Source organism: Pelobates fuscus, chromosome 9 (genome assembly GCF_036172605.1).
Source record: "Pelobates fuscus isolate aPelFus1 chromosome 9, aPelFus1.pri, whole genome shotgun sequence".
In the NCBI taxonomy this organism is placed as follows: domain Eukaryota; kingdom Metazoa; phylum Chordata; class Amphibia; order Anura; family Pelobatidae; genus Pelobates; species Pelobates fuscus.
This window is the reverse complement of record NC_086325.1, coordinates 71,005,164-71,030,220: the sequence shown is the minus strand read 5'-3', so window position 1 is coordinate 71,030,220 and position 25,057 is coordinate 71,005,164. Positions and strand designations below refer to the sequence as shown.

At 45.5% G+C, this 25,057-nt stretch overlaps 1 protein-coding gene across 2 annotated transcripts in view; it reads left to right on the top strand.

Moving 5' to 3' along the window:
- Nucleotides 1-20,714: 20,714 nt before the first annotated feature.
- ATP7A (ATPase copper transporting alpha) overlaps nt 20,715-25,057 on the top strand; it is a 76,881-nt gene continuing 72,538 nt past the window's right edge. The window contains exon 1 of one of the 2 annotated variants that reach the window (XM_063432063.1): nt 20,715-20,793. The gene's annotated coding sequence lies outside the window, so the exon portion shown is untranslated. Of the gene's footprint in view, nt 20,794-21,865; nt 21,907-25,057 lie in introns of those variants that run through there. The other variant, XM_063432064.1, reaches the window with a different exon arrangement.

The window sequence follows — 25,057 nt, the reverse complement described above, 5'->3', positions numbered from 1 at the left end:
TGGAAATTTCCCATGCTGTGTAATTTAACTCATAACAACACTCTGATTGGTTGATTGAAAGTAACCAGAGAGTTATGAGTCAAATTACACCTGTCTCTTCATTTAACATTAACATTCGAAACGAATGAAATTACGCATGTATATATATTTAATTATTATTTTTCAATTGTTTACTTATTTATGTATTTATTTATTTTAGATTATATATATTTATAAAATTATAACAATATATATATAATTAATATAATTCTAAGTGTATTTTAATACTAATATTTAAATTAATATCAAAATAAACTTAGAGACAGTTTATGTGTATGTATATGTGTATATATATATATATATATATATACTTAGATCATATACATATGTATTATATATATATATATATATATGATTCAAGTATATATTTGTAATTACTAACTGTTTACTAACTGTTTAAAACTGTATTAAACTTTCTTACAGGCACTTGGGGGACTGCCTATCATTCCAGACAGGCCCCCTGCAGGCACTGCTGTGGATGGCTATTCCGTCCATGTGATTGCGACGTCATCATGATCACATGGCCCAGGAGGCCCAGATCAGCCGCAGGGGGACTCCCTTGGATGACAGGTAAGTCCCCCCATCGCGATTGCCGACAGGGGATCGCCAGCGTTCAGGTAAGGACAGGGTGGACGTACTATGCCGCCCGCCACAACATTATTTATAAAGAAAGTTAGCAAATAGGGCATTAAGGACCGGGTCCCCAAGGACGGCATAGTACACCCGCCGTCCTTAAGGGGTTAAGGAGTTAAAGTAACACCACAGGGTCAGGAACACAAACGTGTATTCCTGACAATGTAGTGTTAAAATTCCATTTTAGCCTTAAATAAAGTAATAACATACCTTTATTCCAGCGCTGTGCGGGTCTGCTGGTGCTGGCCCACCCTGATCAGAATTGATGATCTCAGACAAGGAGGCAGGGCGGGGGGGAAAGTCAAACTCTGACCTGGCCAATCAGCATCTCCTCGTAGAGATGCAGTGAATCAATGCACCTCTATGGGGAAAGTCAGCAACACTGATCAATGAAGCACCTTTAGTGACTGCCACTGCAGGTGTCTTTAAGGAGCAATGTAAACCCTGCCTTTTTCTGAAAAGGCAGTGTTTACAGCAAAAAGTCTGCAGCTATATGCGATAGATACCAGAACATTTCATTAAGCTGTTCTGGTGAGTTTAGCGTCCCTTTTAAATTCACTTAGAATTCTCACTTTAGTGAATAACCCTGTAAACAGTTACTAAATACTATTTCAATACACTCATATAATAATAGTAATAGCAGTTTATATTGATTAGGCACCTACCTAAAGCACCTAGGTTATAGGCTTGGTACAAGGCGTTCTTTTCACTTTGTTGATTAGAAGGTGTGGTAGACTTCTACTCTAGAGCTGATTACAAATTTCGTACACAATATCTATGTTATCATGGAAAGGTAAGCAAGCATAGAATAGATAAATCTGTGTAATATGCTGATACAGTTCTTGGTTTGCAATGGAGTATTTACTCAGTAGTTACATATCTTAACATATGAAAAACATTACATATTTTCACCCTGAGACAGGTTCTTTCAAGTTCATGAGGCATTTAAGTCACTCGTAGGATTTTTTTTTTTGTTTTTACTATAGCTCTTCTTTTTAAAAATGTTCCTGTTGGAACAAACCTTATTTATCCATATGTATGTATTTTGCATAAATAACTTAGACCACAGAATAAACACAGACACAGTTTATTTTATTTCAATGGGCTAGGCCGTGGTGTTTATATAAGCTTGAACAGGGGGCATACCACCATAACTTGATAACGGTAACATATTCACATAAACCTTTCACTTTCACCATCACTTAATTGCCAGTCAGTAATAGCTAAACTGACCGCCTTTTATATACAACCATTTAACACATATCCTTCCTCAGAACCTGAACCTGAGGATGACTTTGCCCCAAGCTCAGGGGCGGACTGACAGGTCGGGCACTTCGGACATGGTCCGAGGGCCCGGCCGGGAGGGGGGCCCGCCATCAGGGGGCCCGGCCGCCCCTTTAAATGCTGCAGCCGCCTGAGCGCTCTCTTAAGAGCCTCAGGCGGCTGCAGCTTCTCACCTCCCCTCCTCTGTAGCTGTGCGGTCCGCGGTGCCCGGCCGGAGTGATAGGAAGGTGCTCAGTGTGCACCTTCCTGTCAGTCCGGCCGAGTACAGGAAACAGAAACTTCTGTTCCGCGCGGAACAGGAGTTTCTGTTTCCTGTACCCGGCCGGACTGACAGGAAGGTGCACACTCAGTGTGCACCTTCCTATCACTCCGGCCGGGCACCGCGGACCGCACAGCAGCTCGGCCACGCTACAGGGGAGGGGGTAAAAAGAGAGTGGGAGGGGGAGGGGAGGGGGAGGGGGAGGGGGTTTAAAAAGAGAGGGGGGGGGTTAAAAAGAGAGGGGGGGGGGTTAAAAAGAGAGTGGGAGGGGGGGGGGGTTTAAAAAGAGAGTGGGGGGGTTAAAAAGAGAGTGGGAGGTGGGGGTTAAAAAGAGAGTGGGGTGGGGGGGTTAAAAAGAGAGTGGGGGGTTAAAAAGAGAGTGTGGTGGGGGGTTAAAAAGAGAGTGGGAGGGGGGGTTAAAAAGAGAGGGGGTAAAAAGAGAGTGGGAGGGGGGTAAAAAGAGAGAGGGAAGGGGTAAAGAGGGAGGGGGGTAAAAAGAGAGACGGAAGGGGGTAAAGAGGGAGGGGGAGTAAAAAGAGAGAGGGAGGGGAGTAAAAAGAGAGAGGGAGGGGGTAAAAAGAGAGAGGGGGTAAAAAGAGAGAGGGAGGGGGGTAAAGAGGGAGGGGGTAAAAAGAGAGAGGGGGGTAAAAAGAGAAAGGGGGGTAAGAAGAGAGAGGGAGGGGTAAGAAGAGAGGGAGGGTGGGTAAGAAGAGAGGGAGGGGGGCTAAGAAGAGAGGGGGGTAAAAAGAGAGGGAGGGGGAGTAAGAAGAGAGGGAGGGGGAGTAAGAAGAGGGGGGGGAGTAAGAAGGGGGTAAGAAGAGAGTGAGTAAGAAGAGGGTGGGAGTAAGAAGGGGGGTAACAAGAGGGGGAGGGTGGGTAAGAAGAGAGGGAGGGGGGTAAGAAGAGAGTGAGTAAGAAGAGGGTGGGAGTAAGAAGGGGGTAAGAAGAGGGTGAGGGTGGGTAAGAAGAGAGGGAGGGGGGGTAAGAAGAGGGGGGGGTAAAAAGAGAGGGAGGGGGAGTAAGAAGAGAGGGAGGGGGAGTAAGAAGAGGGGGAGAGTAAGAAGGGGGGTAAGAAGAGAGTGAGTAAGAAGAGGGTGGGAGTAAGAAGGGGGGTAAGAAGAGGGGGAGGGGGGATAAGAAGAGGGGGAGGGGGGAGTAAGAGGAGGGCAATTGCCCCCTCCCCTGTCCGCATGCACCGTGCGGCAGCCGGCAGGGGAGGGAGGAAGAGAGGACCCGGGAGCTCAGCCTGCAGCTCCTCTGGGTCCTTCTTGCGCGAGCACAGATCGTTGCCGCGGTTACCACGGCAACGTTACGGCTCTTGCGAGAGTAAACTCTAGCCCTGGAGCTACGGGCTAGAGTTCACTCTCAACACTGTGACTACCAGGGATTCCTGGTGGTCGCAGTGGTGAGAGTGAACTCTAGCCCCATAAACACACTGCCCCCACACACCATACACATTCACACACTGCCCCCCATACACACACACTGCCCCCACACACACCATACACATTTACACACATTGCCTCACACACACATACACTGCCCACCCATACACACACAGCCCCCCATACTAACATTGCCACACACATACACAGCCCCCTCATACACACATTGCCCCACACACCCTACACATTCACACACTACACCCACTCACACACACTGAACCTTTCACACACACTGCACCCCTTACACATTGCACCACTGCTCCTATACCCTACTACAGCCTCATATCCCAGCAGACCCCAGGTAAGTTGTCAAACTGTTCTTAAACGGTTTGACTACTTACTCTGGGAGGGGGGCCCGGCCCTCCTGGCATCATAACGACTACACAGAGCATCTAGTGGTTATTGTGCATGGATTATTTCTTTAAATAATCTACAAGTGCCCCAGTAGCCAGCAAGCCAGCCAGCCCACAGGCCAGCCAGCCAGCCAGCCCACAGGCTGGCCAGTAGCCAGCCAGCCCACAGGCCACCAGTTAGGCTTACAGCCAGCAAGCCCACAGCCTGCCAACCGCAGCCAGCAAGCCACAGCCTGCCAGCCAGCAAGCCACAGCCTGCCAGCCGCAGCCAGCAAGCCCACAGCCTGCCAGTCGCAGCCAGCAAGCCCACAGCCTGCCGGCAGTAGCCAGCAAGCCCACAGCCTGCCAGCCGCAGCCAGTAAGCCCACAGCCTTCCAGCAAGCCCACAGACTGCCAGCCAGCAACAGTAATTAAGAGGAGCCAACTTGGCCTAGGTATCAGCGAGCTATGTTGTGTTGCTATATTGTGAATAGGAACCAGAGTGTTGGAGACCCCCCTCCAGGCCCCATTAGACTCCATTGTAGTCTCTAATGGGACCTGGAGGAAATTCTTTCTAACACACTCTCTAAAGGACACTGAGATAGCCTCTGCTAGAATGCTCCCCCCCCTCCATGGCCCATTAGCCCTCAATTGTAGTCTCTACTGGGGCCTGGAGGCGACTGTTTCCAGCAGGGACACTGAGATGGCCTCTGTTAGAAAGACCCCCTTCCAAGCCTATTAGACTCCATTGTAGTCTCTAATAGGGCCTGGAGGGGATTCTTTCTAACACACTCTCTAAAGGACACTGAGATAGCCTCTGCTAGAAAGACCCCCCTCCATGGCCCATTAGCCCTCAATTGTAGTCTCTACTCTACTGGGGCCTTGAAGGGATTATTGCACTTCTGTTCCTTGTGTCTAAAGATTGTGTAGGGTGTGGCTGGAGGCGGTGCATGGAGGCGGGACATGGGTGGCGCTTGCTGCGGAGTATGGGTGGGGCCTGTAAGGGGGCCCTTGATTTATTTTGCCCGGGGGCCCTGAGGGTTCTCAGTCCGCCCCTGCCCAAGCTTCCAAACACCACGACATTATTTATAAAGAAAGTTAGCAAATAGCTTCTCCCGTCCTGAAAACAGCTGATAGGGATTGCACTCGCGCTGCCACCTTTTATGCTTACCTGGCTTCTCGCGCTTTGCTGGCTCTCGGCCAGCAAACAATCCTCAGCCAGTTCTTGTCCCCAAAATTTTAATATTTTTCCAAGGTGCCCAAAGCCCCAAATTTTTTTAGGTTGTATATATGTACAGCGCAGCAGCATATACTGGGCCCCTGTTTGGCAGAAATGCTTGCCGTTCAAGCGCGAGATCCAGAACCTAATCTTGGGAGGGGCACTGGTAGATTATTTTAAATAAACAATCCAGGCACAATAACCACTACAGTACTTTGTAGTGGTTATGGTGCCAGTAGTGCCCTCCCAGAGTAAGTAGTAAAACTGTTTAAGAACAGTTTGACAACTTACCTGGGATCTGCCAGGATAGGGGCTGTAGAAGGCCCCATGGTTTGTGTGTACGCCAATGACTGGAAGTGTTCCTAGCTTTCAATGTAATCACTATTTTTTTCAGAAAATACAGTTTTTACATGAGAGAGCTATAGTTCTCACCTGAACAACCTCATTAAGCTGAAGTTGTTCAGGTGACTATAGTGTTCCTTTGTTGTGGACATAAAATATTAACCTAATTCATGTTAGTAAAATGTCTATTTACTAAGTATAACTTCAATCAGTATTAAATGGCCGCTAGGGCCAGGGAGTTTCCCTTTGACATCGACTAACACCCTCACTAACAAGATGGCGCTGGAATCTGGGGGAGACCTGCAAGATACCAGTGACATCACACCCGGTAGGAAGAGCAATAAATCAACCACTTAACACCTAACCAATTATTGATTTATTATTTCATGTTATCTCTGACAAAGCATATGATGTAACTTTGCTTTATAAGGGGCATGCCACCCCCTCTGAATAAACATTCCTCAAGTTTTTCATTAACCTGAAACTTGTGTCTGGTGTGAATTACTTTGGGAGCGTGCACGCATTATTTCTTTAATTTGGCCAGGGGCAGATACACAAAATAATCAATCGATTGGATTGATATCCACTTCATTTGGCGCCCAACGTGGGGCCCTGGATTTGCCGGTTCGGAGGGCCGAAAACCAAAGGACCAGAGTGGACTTCCAGAAAGTGGGACAACCGGAGCCTGATCACCTCCTAAATACAGCCATTGTCTGTATCCTCCTGTTTTGTGTCGGTCTGTCTCCGTGTCCACTTCCGACTGTTCGGCTTCCAGAAGGCTACAAGACAGGTAATCTCTTATCCGGTGCCCCTTTTTATAAACAAAGACCTGTCAATTGTCTATCTGCCTCCTGAATGACTGTGTGTGTGGGTGAAACGGCCGGTGTGTGAGTTTTGCTTTTATAAAACTTTAGCTTGCCTGCCTAGCGGGCAGGGTACGCGACCGTCTGGTACAGGGCTTGGGACCACCCGGTAAAGGGTTGGGCTTTTTGTTGACCGCCGGGTAAAGGGATGGGTACAGCCTACAGAAAGGCTGGGATTGTTATTGTACTGAGCGGAACAGGGTTTATTTGCTGTATTTTATTGTTTTACTATGCTCATTGTTTTAATATGTACATGGCTATATTGCTCTCCATCATTCTGTGTTTTTTGTGCAATTGTTGCTATAGTGTGGGTACTCTAGGTGGGGGTGTGTGTTGTGTGGCTAGTCCTTGATTCCGGAATCTGTGCACATCTCTATATTTGTGATTTCTGCAAATGTTTTTTGATTAGCCTCTCCACGTTCATCTTTTCACTTGTTCTCTACCTCTCCTGTGTTTGTTGTCCAGAACTATGTTGGTCACCCACGCTCGCCCGCTCCGGTCCATGACCACCACCCCCGTGACTAGTCTACGTTTAGGGAAGACGCACGGGACTCAGGTCCTCGTGGCAGTTGAGCACTGTAGACTCTTCTCCTTCTTCTTCTCTCTCCCTTTGTCCCTATCACGTGGAACCCTCTGTTTGGTTAAAATAGGACAGGAACCCACTAGACCTTCTAAAGGTTATTTGGCTTGTGATATTGTTAAAGAGAGGGCAGGAGAAGAAGCTATGCTAAAAATAAAGAAGATAGCTAAGATTTGTGGTTTCCAGATGTCACCCAGTGGTAGATTACAGGCAGAATTTTGGAGGAAGCTGCTTGTTGATAAGGAGGGTTTGTTACTGGATAATGGGTTGACAAAAGCTGTAGAAACTTGGTATCGGGACGTCGGGACAACCCTATGCTATGAGTGTCTCTCCTGCAGCATCAGGCTTCCATCCTACTACCTCCCAGTTGGTTACTCCCCAGACCATTGCCGCTGGCTCCCTCGGCCCTGCTGCCCCAGTTGCCCAAGCTCCTGTTTCCTCCGATGTTGCTTCTTACCATGGTCTCCCATTCCCTGTCCCCCCCGAGGATGACAATGTGCAAGGGCATAACTCGTTCCCCACTTCAGATAATAGTTTCTCAAAGACAGGTTGCTTCAGGTCTTCTCCTCCAAGTACCCCCTGCAGCAGAAGGAGCTCCCCCAAGGTATGTCACTTTCAATCCTTCACAAGCTGCCACTCTGGTCACTTCCCTCCCTGACCCAGAGAAACAGCCCATGCCCTTCTTTCGAAGAATGGCTCAAATCCATAAAACATACTCCGCTGCCTGGCGGGACCTATACAGTTTGTGTGAAATTAAAGCTGGTTATGCCTATTGGCCGATTATGGAAAGGAGTTTCAATGATGCCCCTCTTACAACTGACATGGATTTCCAGTCAGGCATTACCTTTTGTGAACAACTCCGTGCTTGGGCCCAAGAAAAACTGGCTGATCAGGCCACATGTATAAATGACATTATTCAAGATAAGCTCGAGTCTGTAGAGAAATATCACTCACGGTTAACCCAGACTTTCTCCGATCTTGGGTTTAGTGTACACAACAAAGCTCATACCCAGATGTTGTCTGCTGCCTTTGTGGCCGGCTTAAAAGAAGCCATCCGGAAAGGTTTGGTACTTTCCCACCCTGAATATAGGATAATCCCTTTGGACACTCTTTTGTTGGTTGCTAAAGGTTTAGAGTCAGTGTTACAGCCCACACAAAGGAGAAATAACCCCCTGATGTTCACTGCCTCAGGTCCCATTACCAGGCCTGCCCCCCCAGGTTACCCCTGCCCCCCCAGCCGACCATGCCACACACCCACGGCCAGTTTATGCGATCTGCTCCCAGGCCCCAGACTAGGGCCTGTTTCAACTGTAATCAGTTGGGCCACTAGCGGAGGGACTGTCCCCACCCTAGGGTGACTAGACCACCTCTCCTCCCTATAGGGATAGTACAGAACACCCTTGAAGGTGTCTATTTTAGGAGTGGTAGGGATTATACTCCTGTCTTCCAATTTTATCTGCCTCCTTTAGAGATCCATTGATTTTTCACAGTGAGAGTTCCCTCCTTTGGGTTTCAGGAGAGACAGCTTAATACACGATTATCAATGTGTTTAAATTAGGAGTTACAGGGTGGATACATTGTTATAGATACATTTACTTTTCTCTTTAACCCCCTGTATACCTCCATTTTGACTGGCAACATATTTATCCACTTAACCTGACCTGGAGATTCATCACTGCTAGGTCTGGCTGAGTGGTTTATGTTATTTATAGACTCCTCATTTGATTAATTATTTGGCATACTATACTTTTTTCCTAGCTCCAAGTTCTGTTGGCTCCGTCTCCTTTTGAATGAATTATAATAAAGTCTTTTTATTTTTGGAGACACTAATTGGATAGTATAATTCTATACTGTATCTTTGTATGCCAAATATCAGGGGATCTTCCTCCTTCTAATTGTATATACTCAGTGCTGATGGTTGGGTTAGGGGATACATTTATACTGTTTAGTACCCTTTAATATATTAAAAACCAGCTTTGATTCTCATCTCTTGAGTCTCAAATAATTTCTTTTGACTTTATAACTTTATCCCGGGTACAAGCCCTATTTGGTGGATCTGGAACCACCACTCTGACCTCAGTGCTTTCTACTCCTCTATCTTTATGAGGTATAGATGCACTTCTCTTATTTTATTTAACTTGACTAGACCACCTCCCAGTAGACCGTCCAACCCTGCTTTGGGTTACCCTGCATACCCTAATGCCCCTGCTGCGGCCTATGGCTGTTTTCATCAAGGTTATTTTCCCCCGCCACCTCCTCCGGTTAATATCCCATATTTCCCACCCCCAAAATATTCCCAAGCCCCCTCTCCTCCTGAGACTAGTACTTACACTGCGCCACCTCCTGATGGTTATGACACGGATGAACGCCCCATGCCCAGCCAGAGCCACCCTGCACGCCAGGGCCCTCAGCCATGCCTCCCTTCTACCTCCACACGTCACTATACTGGTCCTGATCAGGCCCATCTAGATCTAGTGCAATAGGTAACTGGCAAACCTATGTCTGACGCCCCTACCATGGCAGTGTCTACAGGGGATAGGGGGGGCCCTCTTGCTACAGTTGCCCTGCCTGTTGAGGGACATCCCACTACTTTTCTAGTTGACACAGGTGCAGCCCACAGTGTTCTTAAGGAACAAGACCTGCCCGACCCATCCTTTCTGTCTGACACCGATGTCTCCTGTGTTGGTGTAGATGATACTCCCCGCAGTAACCGACTCACTAAACTCCTACGTGTGGGTTCTGATATACTTTCACGTTTTGTCGTTTCCTCCACTTGTCCGATTAACCTTTTGGGTGCTGATGTTCTATCTCGCCTCCAAGCATCTATTTCTTTCACTGCAGATGGCCAGGTTCAATTACTTACACCCCTGTCACGTAAAGACACCTCTGTCCTCTGCTCTCTACCCCTGCTATTGCACCTAACATCCCCTACCGAGGGAGTAAGGGTCACAGATGCCCCCAGTGCCCTAGACAGGGTCCCTGCTAAACTCTGGTCCACAAATCAGGCACTCACAAGTTACTTCCTGGTGATTGGGCTATTACAAAAGATAATCATGTTTACACATTTTGGTATAATTCTTCAAACACACACGTGGCTACCTTTACTTTTGATTACTGTGATATTGTCTCTTGTACTTTTCCACACACACAACATTCTGCAATATACAAATACATACCTGACAAAAAGGACCCATATATCTGTGTAACAGGGGGACACTGGGGACATCACTGTAGTTCCTGGAAAGCAGCGGGATGGAACACCGGCAGGCCATGGGGCTACAAACCCCAATGTGCCCTGGATAGAGTTGACAGAAATGGGAAGACCCTGTTATACAGAATGACCCTGTGTAAACCCACAGGGTCAACCCCAATGAAGCTTTCCTTAAATATAGAACATCCCAGCCCAGGGGATGCTGGGGAATATGTAATGGGTATGTACTGGAGGGGGGGGGTTCACATAATAAGTTGGGAACCTTTTACTTACAAGACATGCTCACATCACCTGACTGGGTAGGCTCTACTCATATGACTGTTAATCCCCTAAAACATCACATCAAGACTTTAAAAGATATGGTTGCCATTGACAACCCCACGTTTGCGGCAGGATTTGAATCCTTGATTCCGCTAATCACTGCTAACAAGAATGTTAACTGGATTAACTATATTTATTATAACCAACAACGGTTTGTTAATTACACCAGAGATGCAAGCTACCACCCAGATGACATTTCAGTACAGGATGGCCCTGGACATGATCCTAGCAGAAAAAGGGGGTGTATGTAAAATACTCCCCAATACCATGACATGCTGTACCTTTATTCCCGACAATACTGGTCCTAACGGTAAAGTAACCATGGCCATAGAGAAATTAGACAGCCTCTCTGATGAGTTACAAAGGAACTCTGGGGTCCCTAATACATGGGACAGATGGTTTAGCTGGATGAATGGTTGGCAGAAGACCCTATTCCAGGTTGGAAGGGCAGTCCTCACTGTGACAATCCTTTTCCTCTTTCTGACTTGTTGTGTATTGCCATGCATACAGAAATACGTACAGAAGACTGTAGGGCAGACCATTGATCACGCCTACCCCACATTTTTACACCAAGACCTTGATGACACAGAATGTGACACACCACATACACCCCTCCAATCCCACCAGTTCAAACAGACAACTGCATATCTTTAGGGATAGTGTAGGGATAGCGTCTGTCTCTACGGGCAAAAGTCTGTTGTGGGAGAAGTAGTGGGTTAGCCACTGCGGGATACCCACGGAGTGAAGTGTTCAAGGCCTGTTCAGACAGATGAGCTGCAGCCAACTAGGGACACCTTTAGGGACAGTTTGTAGTTGTCTTTTAAGTAAATAGTCATTTTAAGGGGGGACTGTTGCGGACATAAAATATTAACCCCTTAATGACACAACTTCTGGAATAAAAGGGAATCATGACAGAATATATCCGCCGTCTGTCCTTAAGGGGTTAACCTAATTCATGTTAGTAAAATGTCTATTTACTTAGTATAACTTCAATCAGTATTAGTCAGTTTATATGTGATTTACCTAAAATGGCTGATAGGGCAAGGGAGTTTCCCTTTGACATCGACTAACACCCTCACTAACAAGATGGCGCTGGAATCTGGGGGAGACCTGCAAGATACCAGTGACATCACACCCGGTAGGAAGAGCAATAAATCAACCACTTAACACCTAACCAATTATTGATGTATTATTTCATGTTATCTCTGACAAAGCATATGATCTAACTTTGCTTTATAAGGGGCATGCCACCCCCTCTGAATAAACATTCCTCAAGTTTTTCATTAACCTGAAACTTGTGTCTAGTGTGAATTAGTTTGGGAGCGTGCACGCATTATTTCTTTAATTTGGCCAGGGGCAGATACACAAAATAATCAATCGATTGGATTGATATCCACTTCAATCTTTAAAGGGACACTATAGTCACCTGAACAACTTTAGCTTAATGAAGCAGTTTTGGTGTATAGACCATGCCCCTGCAGCCTCACTGCTCAATCCTCTGCCATTTAGGAGTTAAATCCCTTTTTTTATGAACAGCCTTCCATAAACACTTCCTGTAAAGAGAGCCCTATTTGGGCTTTCTTTATTGCAAGTTCTGTTTTAATTAAGATTTTCTTATCCCCTGCTATGTTAATAACTTGCTATACTCTGCAAGAGCCTCCTGTATGTGATTAAAGTTCAATTTAGAGATTGAGATACAATTATTTAAGGTAAATTACATCTGTTTGAAAGTGAAACCAGTTTTTTTTTTTTTATGCAGGCTCTGTCAATCATAGCCAGGGGAGGTGTGGCTAGGGCTGCATAAACAGAAACAAAGTGATTTAACTCCTAAATGACAGTGAATTGAGCAGTGAAGTTGCAGGTGAATGATCTATAAACTAAAATTGCTTTATTTAGCCAAAGTAATTTAGGTGACTATAGTGTTCCTTTAAGCAACAAAACAAGGATAAATTGCGTAACAGTGATGCAGAAACACTCCTAAACCCGCTGCAGACCGACACTGAAATTGCCTGTACCGTATGCTGTCTGTGCGGTGACAGTCTGACCAGCACAAACCTTGAAGCACATCTGCGGCCTAGCATGCCCGGCGACTGGGGAAACAGGCGATCTCCTGAACCAATGAGCACACATGGCTGAAGCCTATCCGCGGCCCTGTTCCCACCCTCTGGACCGGTCCACACTAGAGTGCTGTCCCGCAAGGGCAGACAAACCTGTGAAGATAAAAACGGGCCACGTGCAAACCAAGATGGCTGTGAGGAACTGACTCTGCTGGGTTTCGAACCCTGGTTTACATGTTGCTTAACCTCTTCCTTACCAGTACACCAGCCTGCCTTTTGCAAATTTGCCTGAGATCTGGTAACCTTGACTCTACAAGCAATGGTATCAGTGACAAGTTTCTTCAGCTGTGTCTGGTCATGTGTCTGGTTCTTGGCCTATAAAAGCCACTTCCTGTCTCTGTACCTTTGCCAGATTATTGTGGTTCCTGTACTCTAATCAAGTTTGTTCCTGTTTCTCCTACCTGTTGCTGAATTTGGACAGTTTTGACTTTGCTGCTTCTCCTTCCCACTGACCTCGGCTTGCCTCACGACCATTATCATCTCTCTGTTCCAGTCTCCCATCTCTGCTTAAGACCAGACGGCCACTCAAGGCTCAGGGGCTCAACCACCTGGGTAACAAGTGGCTACCTCTGTCATAAAACATTGCTGATCTTGCTACTGGACTCCAAAACTTTGTAACATCAATATCATTACAGAATAATCTGGCCCATTCATGGATCAGATTCGGCATTGGCCCAGCAGGTTGCTTCTAATGCAAGAACTATGCAGACACAGGCACAGACCATTCAAGTGCTGCAGGATCAGGTAGCTGAACTGCAAAATGAAGTTCGATCAATGCATAGTGAGCTTACCAGCTACAGGGCACATGATGTTGCGGCTGCTGCTGTTACTACTGTTACACCTGCACAAGATGCCCGCTTGCCTCTACCAGAAAAATTTGGAGGAGACCGCAAAAAATTTAGGGGTTTCCTAAATCAATGCCGTTTGCATTTCATGATGTTACCTAACCGTTTTCCATCTGAAAGAGAGAAGGTGGGATTTATTTTCTCCCTATTCAAAGATGAAGCCCTGGCTTGGGGCTCCCCTTTTCTGGAACAGGACAGTCCAGTCTTGGGAAATTTAAAAGACTTTCTTGAGGCCATGTGCCTAGTTTTTGATGACCCCAATCGCTGTGCTACAGCAGAAGCCACTCTCCTTCATTTACATCAAGGGAGGCGCTCTGTGGCTGAATATGCTGCTGAATTTAGACAGTGGGTTGCTGATACTACTTGGAACCAATCAGCCCAGAGGTTCCACTTCAGAAGGGGTCTCTCAGAAGCTATAAAAGATGAGCTAGCTCGTGTTGATCTTCCTGTTGAGTTTAATGCATTTGTGCCGTTGGCTATCCGTATTGATCGGAGATTTTCAGAAAGAAGATTGAAAAGACAGGGCTCTTTTAAACCAAGTGCTACTCCTACTTTCTATTCAAGAATTTCTACTCTGACCCCACAAACACCTACAGACTCTGAACCTGAGGCTATGCAGGTAGATCTAATAAGAGGGTCGTTATCCAATGAAGAAAAACAGTGGCGACGCACTCACAATTTATGCCTGTATTGTGGTAGTGCAGGGCATTATGCCATCAATTGCCCTAGCAAGTCTAAAAGAACAATAGCTATGACTGCTGAGGGTGCACAGATTCAACACCAATCCCAGATTTCAGACCAACTGGATTCTGTCACACAACCCTTGTTTTCTCTGGCTCAGGGTGAAGAGGGTATGATGACTCCACATCCTCATTTGGTGGTGCCTATCACTTTGCAATATGGTGATAATAAAATTTCAACTACAGCTATGATAGATTCTGGAGCAGGTGGAAACTTTATGGACATTAAATTTGCAGCAGGAAATAAAATTCAGTCTATCCCTAAATCTTCACCTGTGTTAATGGAAACAGTAGACAGTTCTCCACTTAAGTCAGGCCCGGTTACACATGAGACTGTGCCCTTAAAATTGATTCTGGAAGTGGATCACCATGAGTCTATATCTTTCCACCTAATTTCCTCCACACAGTTTCCAGTGATTTTGGGTATACCCTGGCTTGCTCTGCATAACCCACAGATTGATTGGAAGACTAGAACTTTGTCCTTTCCTTCAGAACACTGCTTAATGAATTGTCAACCCTCTAAGGCAACACCTGTTGCCACAACAATTAATGAAATGGTTGCTACAAACTTAACTAAGCTTCCTCTACAATATCGGGATTTTGCAGATGTCTGTGATAAGAAGAATGCTGATCAGCTTCCACCTCACAGGCCTTCTGATTGCCCCATAGAGCTGCTACCTGGAGCTGCTATCCCATTTGGCCGTATATACTCCCTTTTTGAGCCTGAATTGAAACACTTTGTGAATACATACAAGAAAATCTTGCCAAAGGCTTTATTCGACCATCTACTTCTCCAGCAGGAGCTCCTATATTCTTTGTAGAAAAGAAAGATGGCAGTCTACGGCCATGTGTCGATTACAGGGACATTAATAAAATCACTGTTAAAAAACGCTATTCCTTGCCTCTCATTCCTGAACTTCTGGAGAGACTTCGCTCAGCTAAATCTCTACGGGGGGCATATAATCTGGTTCGCATAAGACCAAATGATGAATGGAAAACAGCTTTCAGAACCAGGTACGGACATTACGAATATCTAGTAATGCCATTTGGGCTTTGTAATGCCCCTGCAACTTTTCAGCATCTAATCAATGATGTACTACGGGATCTCCTGGATCAGTTTGTTGTGGCATATTTGGATGATATCCTGATATTTTCTGATAATCTTGAAAATCACAGAAAACAGGTCTGCATTGTTCTTGAGCGATTTCGTACCCACCACCTATACATTAAACTGGAAAAATGTGAGTTTGAACAAACAGAAATTCAATTCCTGGGATATGTAATAACTCCTAAAGGTTTAAGTATGGACGCGAGTAAAATTAAAGCTGTGCTGGACTGGCCCATCCCCAAGAATGAAAAAGATATTCAGAGATTTGTGGGGTTTGCCAATTTTTACAGGCGTTTCATTAAGAATTTCTCTGCCGTTATTACACCGATCACTGAACTTACACGTAAAGGGACTCCTTTTCAGTGGTCCAATAAGGCTGACACTGCATTTTCCAGATTAAAGACTCTGTTTACATCTGCCCCTATCCTGGTACATCCTCAGCCAGAATTGCCATTTACTGTAGAGGTAGATGTTTCTGATTCAGCTGTTGGGGCTATACTGTCTCAAAGGACTGGACCTAAGATGTTGTTACATCCATGTGCCTTCTATTCCCGCCAGATGTTACCAGCAGAAAGAAATTATGACATAGGGAATAAAGAACTTTTGGCTATAAAAGCTGCCTTTGCCGAATGGAGACATCTCTTGGAGGGAGCCACCCATCCAATTACTGTCCTCACAGATCACAAAAATCTGGAATGTATTCAATCAGCTAAGAGGCTGTCAGCCAGACAAGCACGCTGGTCCCTATTTTTCTCAAGGTTAATTTTTTGATTTCATACTGCCCTGGTTCCAGAAATGGCAAGGCAGATGCCTTGTCTAGGATAGCTGACCCCCTCCATACTACAGTAACCAAAGCCACCATCTTGCCTGAGAGTAGATTTTTAAGCGTTACCTTTCCTTCTGATCTAATGTCTCGCATTAAAAAGGGCTACGCTGAAGACCCAGTTTTTCGTGATCCTCCTCGTGATCTTCATATGACCATGCTTAATGGGTTTTGGATTTTTCAACAACGTCTGTTTGTTCCAGAATCAGTGCGACTGGATGTTTTACGTCTCTACCATGACTCAAAACCAGCAGGTCATCCTGGAATCCGAAAGACACAAGAACTACTTACCCGATCCTTTCGGTGGCCTAAATATTATGAGGATGTTAAGAAGTATGTGTCCTCTTGTGATGTATGTGCCAGACATAAGACTCCTCGCTCATCCCCTGTTGGCTTGCTTCAGCCTCTTCCTATTCCTCATCGTCCCTGGGGATCTATATCCATGGACTTTATTGTGGAACTACCTCCCTCTAAGGAACACACTACCATTCTTGTTGTTATGGACCGGTTAACTAAGATGAGTCATTTCATACCAGCTCATGGTCTCCCTTCAGCTAAACAGACTGCTGACCTAGTTATTCGGGAAATATTTCGCTTGCATGGAGTGCCTGATGAAGTAATTTCTGACAGGGGAGTGCAGTTTACATCTCATTTTTGGAAATATTTTTGTTCTATTCTAGGTATTAATGTAAATCTGTTGTCAGCTTTTCATCCACAAAGTAATGGACAGACTGAGCGAACCAACCAGACTTTAGAACAATATTTGCGGTGCTATATTAGTTACCTGCAGGATGACTGGCTGGATTTCCTACCCACGGCGGAATTTGCCTATAACAATGCCCAACACTGCTCCACTTCTCTGAGCCCATTTTTTGCCAAGTATGGTTACCATCCAACCTTTCTAGTGAGACTCCCAATTACTACTTTCATTCCTGCAGTCACTGACCGGCTAACCGCCTTACGAGATTCCCAAGAACTGTTGAAGAAGACTCTTTCGGAGGCTCAGGAATGTTACAAAAGAGCTGCTGATAGGCATAGAAAGGAGGCCCCAGTTTATCATGTTGGTGACAAGGTTTGGCTGCCAACAAAGAATCTTAAGCTTAGGATTCCTTCTCATAAATTGGGTCAAAGGTTCATGGGACCTTTTGAGATCATCGCTCAGATCAATGCTGTCACCTTCCGTCTGCAACTTCCAGATTCCATGAAAATACATCCGGTGTTTCACGTTGCACTGCTTAAACCTTTTCATGAAAATACTTCCCCTGGTTGAGCCCTGCATGCCCCACCACCAGTCCTCGTGGATGGTGAAGATGAATACGAGGTGGAAAAAATTCTTGACTCCAGGATCTTCCGTAACAAGCTTCAATATTTGGTTCATTGGAAAGGACAATATTCATGCTCCTGATCTTCTTCAGTCTTTCCATGCACAGTACCCTGCTAAACCAGGAAATAGGGCATCCAGAGGCTGCGCCTGTAGAGGTGGGGGTAATGTGAGGAACTGGCTCTGCTGGGTTTTGAACCCTGGTTTACGTGTTGCTAAACCTCTTCTTTACCAGTACACCAGCCTGCCTTTTGCAAATTTACCTGAGATCTGGTAACCTTGACTCTACAAGCAATGGTATCAGTGACAAGTCTCTTCAGCTGTGTCTGGTCATGTGTCTGGTTCTTGGCCTATAAAAGCCACTTCCTGTTTCTGTACCTTTGCCAGATTATTGTGGTTCCTGTAAGTGGCTACCTGTGGCATAAAACATTGCTGATCTGGCTACTGGACTCCAAAACTTTGTAACATCAATATCATTACAATGGCTGACGGAGCTAAACAACTCACCATCCAGCCGCTCCCATCTAGGGCCCCGAGAGAGACACATGTGGCTATGGCAACCAAAGGGCCTCAACTCTGGCACACAAAGGGCCTCCAAGCTAAGATGCCTGCAACACAAGCCCCGGCTCTGCCCAGTACATCAACAAACAGCCGAATCACCGAGCATGACATGAGAGACTATGTCCAGGTGTTGCTTTGGAAAAGGTGAAGGAGAGAGCAGAGAAGTGCTGGCACTCACCAAAAGCCCAGTTCCATTGATGCTCACTACAATCTTAGACCTTAATCCATAATTGGTAATTCCCGCGGGCGCTGCTCACACACTCAGAAAATTACACACCACATCGAGATGCCTGATGATAGCTCACAAGCTTCGCGCCAGAAAGGATCAGTGAGACCATCGCGCAGGACTGTGGAAGTGTCTGGGACTGGGGGGTAGCTGGACTGTGGGACATGGCTGGCACCTCGCTCCGGGGCACATTTGAGGGTCAGATGGGTATAGGCTGAGCACCCATACTCTCTGCTTCACCTCCCAACTTGTAGTTGCTTAGCCTGGGTCAAACCACCCCTAGATATGCTTAATCTAACACCCTGCACTTGATGCATAACATAGCCCCTTGGTCACTTCACGTAGCCCTCACTAGGCACCCAGTGGCACTATTTTCGTAGCCTAAACTTGTCTTCATCTCATTTTATTACAAACCGTGAGTAATTGCATAATTCTGTATCTGGCTTTGCAACGTCTATCATACTCTTTTTTTAATCTTCATTATAAAAAATGTGCAATAAAGAATTAAAAAAAAAGAAGAAAAGAAATGCTTAAGACCTGAGAAATGGAAGTTCTCACTAAAGCGTGTCATTCCAAAATCCAATAAAAATTGTATTACAAGATAAAAAATGTCATCTGGTATTTTATATTTGTTTAACACCATTTAAGCTAGTAAGTGCTCAAAATGTCTTCCATCAAAGTTGCAACATTCCCCGCACCTGTCCAGTACACAGTGACACACAGTACCACACAAATTACACTCCGCATTAATGTGCATAAATGCTTCTTAGATTAACTCATCCATTGTCTGATGCTTCCTCTTAAAAACATTATTCTTTACTACACCCCCCCAAAAAAGAAGTCCATTGGTGTTAAGTCGGATGAACGTAGTGGCCATTCTATGCTGCCCCGTCATCTGATCCAATGTTATGGAAAGATGCAAAAGCTTAAAGAGGAACTACCCTATCTTGAAAGAGCAGTTCAACGAAGTTAGCTCTGGTTCTGAGTTGTGGCACTACCATATTGCACAACAAGGTTAGGTAATTGTTACTATCCACAGTTCTAACAAAGAAAACCGGTTCTACAACACCTTCGTTGTACAGTGCACCCCACACTGTGACGCCTGTCTAGTTCAGTTGTAATTTGATAGTCAAATGACTTATAAATACCAGTAATAAGTAAATAAAATAAATGAGGATTTTCATCTGCCCAATACACGGTTATGCCTGTTCATGTGGCCTGATAGTTTGAAAGAAGCCTCATCTTACCAGATGATCTTATTAAGAAGGTCTGGTTCGTTACAGGTTTGGTTACGCATCATCTCACAGATTTGCAACCAACCGTCTGCAAAGATCCTCCAGAATACAATATAACAGTCTTGGACGATTATGCATTGCAAGTACGTTCTTGGGATGGATAGCTGCTGAGAAGCACGTCATGTGGACTTTTTCTAACTGTTCACACATGTCAAAGCGACTCTCAACTCATTTTCCTTTGTCATGGACATGCACATTTCAGTGCAATAACTACTGCACCCATTGATTTAAATTTATTTCTTAAACCATAAATTGTCAGACGTGTTGGTGGAGGATTGTCAAATGCTTATTGCCCGACTTTGTGCACCTGCTCGACATTTCCAGTCTTCCAGTACTGCTTTAAAATCCACTTTCTTTGTTCTTGACTCAAATTCACTCTCATCATTCCCAATAATTATTTTATTTTATTTTGATATTTAAACGCCTGAAATTTAACAGCCACGTTGTTGTGTGTAAGTGTACCCATATAATCTGATGTGATAATTTCATGTGTGTCTCTTCCTGCTCTCCATTTTAAGTAGGGAGTGGTGCCCTGTGGACCCTAAGTATGGGATAATACCGTGCAAATATGCCTCCAAATACCATTTTCTAAAAATACTCAAAAGAATATTTTACTAAAGTGTGAAATGTCAGTTTCCAAAATTAAGGCCAAATAGTCAAATGTTAAAAGTCAAAATGGAGATTTTCCATTACAGCTACTTTGTTCTATACTTTAAATGTATTTATTTATAAAATATTTTACTTTAATTCTCAACGACCCACACTTTAGTAACAACCCTTCCCATCCGGATGTAAAGTAAGTAATTTCCTCAGATTTCTCCCTTTGTAGTTGGGTTTGAAGCTGTGTGTTGATGAAGGTCTCCAGCTATGTCAGTGTATCTGAATAGCTTGTCACCCATATAATGGCACTATCTCCATAGCTGTTTGCCATGTGACACACAAGGAGAGGGCACATGACTCCATGCCTGGGGTGACCCACAGTCATATGGAGATCAACTGGCTTCCAGGCTCCGCCCCTCTCCGATGGGCTCGGGGTCTCCATGGTAACTCTACGCATGTCATGTGACTGGCTTCTCGCGAGTGTTTACCAAATCCCGGGTGCGAGCATCAGGCTGAGTGGAGTGAGTGAGAGCGGCCGGGAGTTGGAATAGGGAGCTCTGTGAGCGCGGCCTGGGACCCGGGAGCTCTGTGAGTGCAGGATGAAGGCACGGACAATGTTTATGGTGTGGGTAAGTGGAATACAATGTTTAGCCAGTTTCTTTATGGGGTCAGAGGATCCCTTCTCAGTCTGCACAGTCAGATTGTGAGCTCCTCTGTCTGTAACACAGGGGGGCTGCCTGTAACACAGGGGGGCTGCCTGTAACACAGGGGGGCTGCCTGTAACACAGGGGGGCTGCCTGTAACACAGGGGGGCTGCCTGTAACACAGGGGGGCTGCCTGTAACACAGGGCTGTAACACAGGGGTGCTGCCTGTAACACAGGGCTGTAACACAGGGGTGCTGCCTGTAACACAGGGCTGTATCACAGGGGTGCTGTCTGTAACACAGGGCTGTAACACAGGGGTGCTGTCTGTAACACAGGGGTGCTGTCTGTAACACAGGGGTGCTGTCTGTAACACAGGGGTGCTGTCTGTAACACAGGGGTGCTGTCTGTAACACAGGGGGGCTGTCTGTAACACAGGGGGGCTGTCTGTAACACAGGGGGGCTGTCTGTAACACGGGGGGGCTGTCTGTAACACGGGGGGGCTGTCTGTAACACGGGGGGGCTGTCTGTAACACGGGGGGGCTGACTGTAACACGGGGGGGCTGACTATAACACACGGGGGGGCTGACTGTAACACGGGGGGGGCTGACTGTAACACGGGGGGGCTGACTGTAACACGGGGGGGGCTGACTGTAACCCTGGGGGGCTGACTGTAACACGGGGGGGGGCTGACTGTAACCCTGGGGGGCTGACTGTAACCCTGGGGGGCTGACTGTAACCCTGGGGGGCTGACTGTAACACGGGGGGGCTGACTGTAACACGGGGGGGCTGACTGTAACACGGGGGGGCTGACTGTAACACGGGGGGGGCTGACTGTAACACGGGGGGGGCTGACTGTAACACGGGGGGGGCTGACTGTAACACGGGGGGGGCTGACTGTAACACGGGGGGGGGGCTGACTAACACGGGGGGGGCTGACTAACACGGGGGGGCTGACTAACACGGGGGGGGCTGACTAACACGGGGGGGGGCTGACTGTAACACAGGGGGGGGGGGGCTGACTGTAACACGGGGGGGGGGCTGTCTGTTATCCCCTCTGTGAGTGCAGGATGAAGGCACGGACAATGTTTATGGTGTGGGTTAGTGGAATACAATGTTTAGCCAGTTTCTTTATGGGGTCAAAGAATCCCTTGTCAGTCTGCACAGATTGTTAGCTCCTCGGTCAGGGGGAGCTGTCTGTCCTACGGTGGAGCAGTTTATAACACGGGGGAGCTGTCTGTAGTACCGGGGGAAGCTGTCTGTCGTAGGGTGGAGCAGTGTAGTACGGGGGAACTGTCTGTTATGCAGAGTGATGGCTGTTTTTGTAAGTTTTTGAAATCTTTAAATTTAATTAGAGGGGACTTAGACTCCCTCAATGTGTCTGCCATAATGTCTAGCTACTCTCAATGTTATCTTACAAGTAACTCACACATGTTTGCCATATAACTCACCGTGGCTTTGTAAGTCTCTCTTTGCCTGTAAGGGCCTTTTAGCTCACTGTGACATGTATTGGTCTTGTTGCTCAGTGTTGTGCGGGGTTAGTAAGGGTCTTGTGTCTGGTACGTGCCTTGTAGGGCTATTGCAACTCTCTGTGGGATGTGACATGTAAGATTCTTGCAACAAACCGTGGATGGTTTGTAATGAACTTGCAGTGCACTGTGGCACGTGGCTAGTTGGGCGTCTTGCAGCTCAATGTGGCGCTAAGCTAGTTAGGGGTATTGCAGCTCAATGTGGCGCTAAGCTAGTTGGGGGTATTGCAGCTCAATGTGGCGCTTAGCTAGTTGGAGGTCTTGCAGCTTAATGTGGCGCTTAGCTAGTTGGGGGTCTTGCAGCTCGCTGTGATGCGTGTCTTGCAAGGGTCTTGCAGCTCATTGCTGTGTGTGGCTACTACAGATCTTTCCCAGTTTGGTATGTAACTCAATGTGCATGTGACTTGTAACTTTCTAGGGAAGGTAATTTGCTATGACATGTAGAATTTAGAAAAAAATGGGATACAGCTGCAAACTTAAATAATATTAGAAACAAAAAAAAAAACATAGTGTAGTATCCTCTTAAGCAATGTATGACACGCCAATATCATGCACTCACAGAATGTCTGGATAACAATCGCCTGTAGGGTGCCTCCCCCGATAGCAATGGGGGACTCAGTAATCTTCCTCTCATTACTTTTTTGCATTATTCAGGAGTGTAAAAGTTGCAGGGTTAAGGGTAGTGGGAGTTGGCACCCAGACCACTCCAATGGGCAGAAGTGGTCTGGGTGCCTGGAGTGTCCCTTTAACTAACTAAGTTAAGTGATTTACATTATTTTCCTGTTTCTGTATTTTGCTATGACATGTTGGAGAATAGAGTACTACCTTCTGTGCTCATTCTACTAGATAACTGCAAACATGTTTTTATTAGGATATATTGATTAAAAATTTCGCACTAGGTATGCAGAGTCATGTGTGTTTAATCGATTTTTCTTTTTTTTGTTTGTTTGAATGAATCCACCTTTTGTACTTAATTCAACACTTTCCTCTATTTGAAATATGTAACGTGACATTCAACATCTCCTTTACTATGATACACTACATGTATATTTGCTTTAAGTATTGAAACCATAGAATAAGTCTTTACAGTCATAGAAGTTTGACCCTTCAAATGATCCTGTCTTGCATAATATGAGTCACTGAATTCGTAGATCGAACTGCCAAACAAATGCAATGTACGTGATTAGAATTCCTATGCAAAAACAAACCTTTTGAGGTAAATAAAGCATTAATTAGATGCTTTGATATGTAAAACAAAATATAGACCTAAAAATCAACAGACATGACATTTTATTTAGATAAAGCGGAACTGTCACTCCATTTGGGTGTGACAATTTATATACTCTCACTCCTGTAAATGCTGGATTGAATAGAATAACACTGCAGAGGCAAGTCGAAAAACAAGCTTACCTCTGCGGCACTTTTGTGTGCTGGGCATCATTGTCGCCAGTGATGCCTTAGTACTCACTAAAGCACCAGGAGTCTTTGCACAGAAATGTCATTCAAGCGCATGTGAGCATGGGCATTCTGTCTATAAAGCTGTACATGAGCATGCATCCACACATACGCTATTGGCAGGGTCATTGTAACTTACATGCTGTACACACATGACGTCACTTGTAAAAAAAAAAAAAAATAAGAGAAACACCAAAGAAAAGAGTTACTTGCGCACTATCCCAAATCTTTTTTTTTTTTTTTTTTATTCTTTATTTTGGTTGTGCTGTTATGAAAATTACAAACAAGCTTTCTATAAGTCACAGCATCATGGACAAGCTTCAGTGCAATATGTTTAAAACTTGAAGTGACATTTGAGGATCATGCACATTTTTATATATATATATATATATATATATATATATATATATATATATATATATATATATATATATATATATATATATATATATATATATATATATATATATACTTAAACAGGCTTTAACCATTTAGTTGCAACTGAAGAGTTCCGCTAGGCATAAAAGAAGGATGGTTAACATTGAGCTCCGTTAAATGATAAGTACAATATAGTAGCTTATACTATGCGGTTGTATACAGTAGGCTTGCTAAACATTGCTATGGGCATCAGGAGGGAGATTGCCTGGTAAGTAATAAAGTGGGACACACTAAGAGCAAGGATATCGAGTAGCCAGTGATGGCTGACATTTTGCACATGTGCACGTTCAAGAAGCTAACGATATACTTGACTTTGGTGTGTTCTATGAGTAGGCTAGTTGGTGACATAGTTAGCAGGTGTATTAGTATCTGGTTTGTGGTAGCTAGGTCAACTGCCTATGTGCCTTATGCGTGTAGTATAAAGATATGCTGGTGCAGTGTGCCCCTAAGTTTGAGGTGTAATCATGTTGAATCTAAGTGGTAAGCTGTATGCAATATATCACCCTGGCTTGTTTAACATGCATATTCCGGGACAGGCTCTGGGAGTCGTCTGTATGGCGGGCATGATACCTCGCCGACATGAGCTAACTTGCGGTTAGCCGATGCCCAGTCTGTTGCGTTGGTGTGGCTGGGTACGATTGTCCATCTCGGCAAGGAACTGGGCAAAGTCCATTTGCAGGTGTCTTGGGTGCCATATACGTGTTGGACCAAAGCCGCCAGGTCCGGGTAACAAGAGGGTAGAGTCCGCCGGAGTAGGCTGTTGAGTGCCGTCCAGGAAAGCTTGTTGCCGTGTGCCACGTGTAACCCCTCTCTGGGGCTGTCGCGCTGC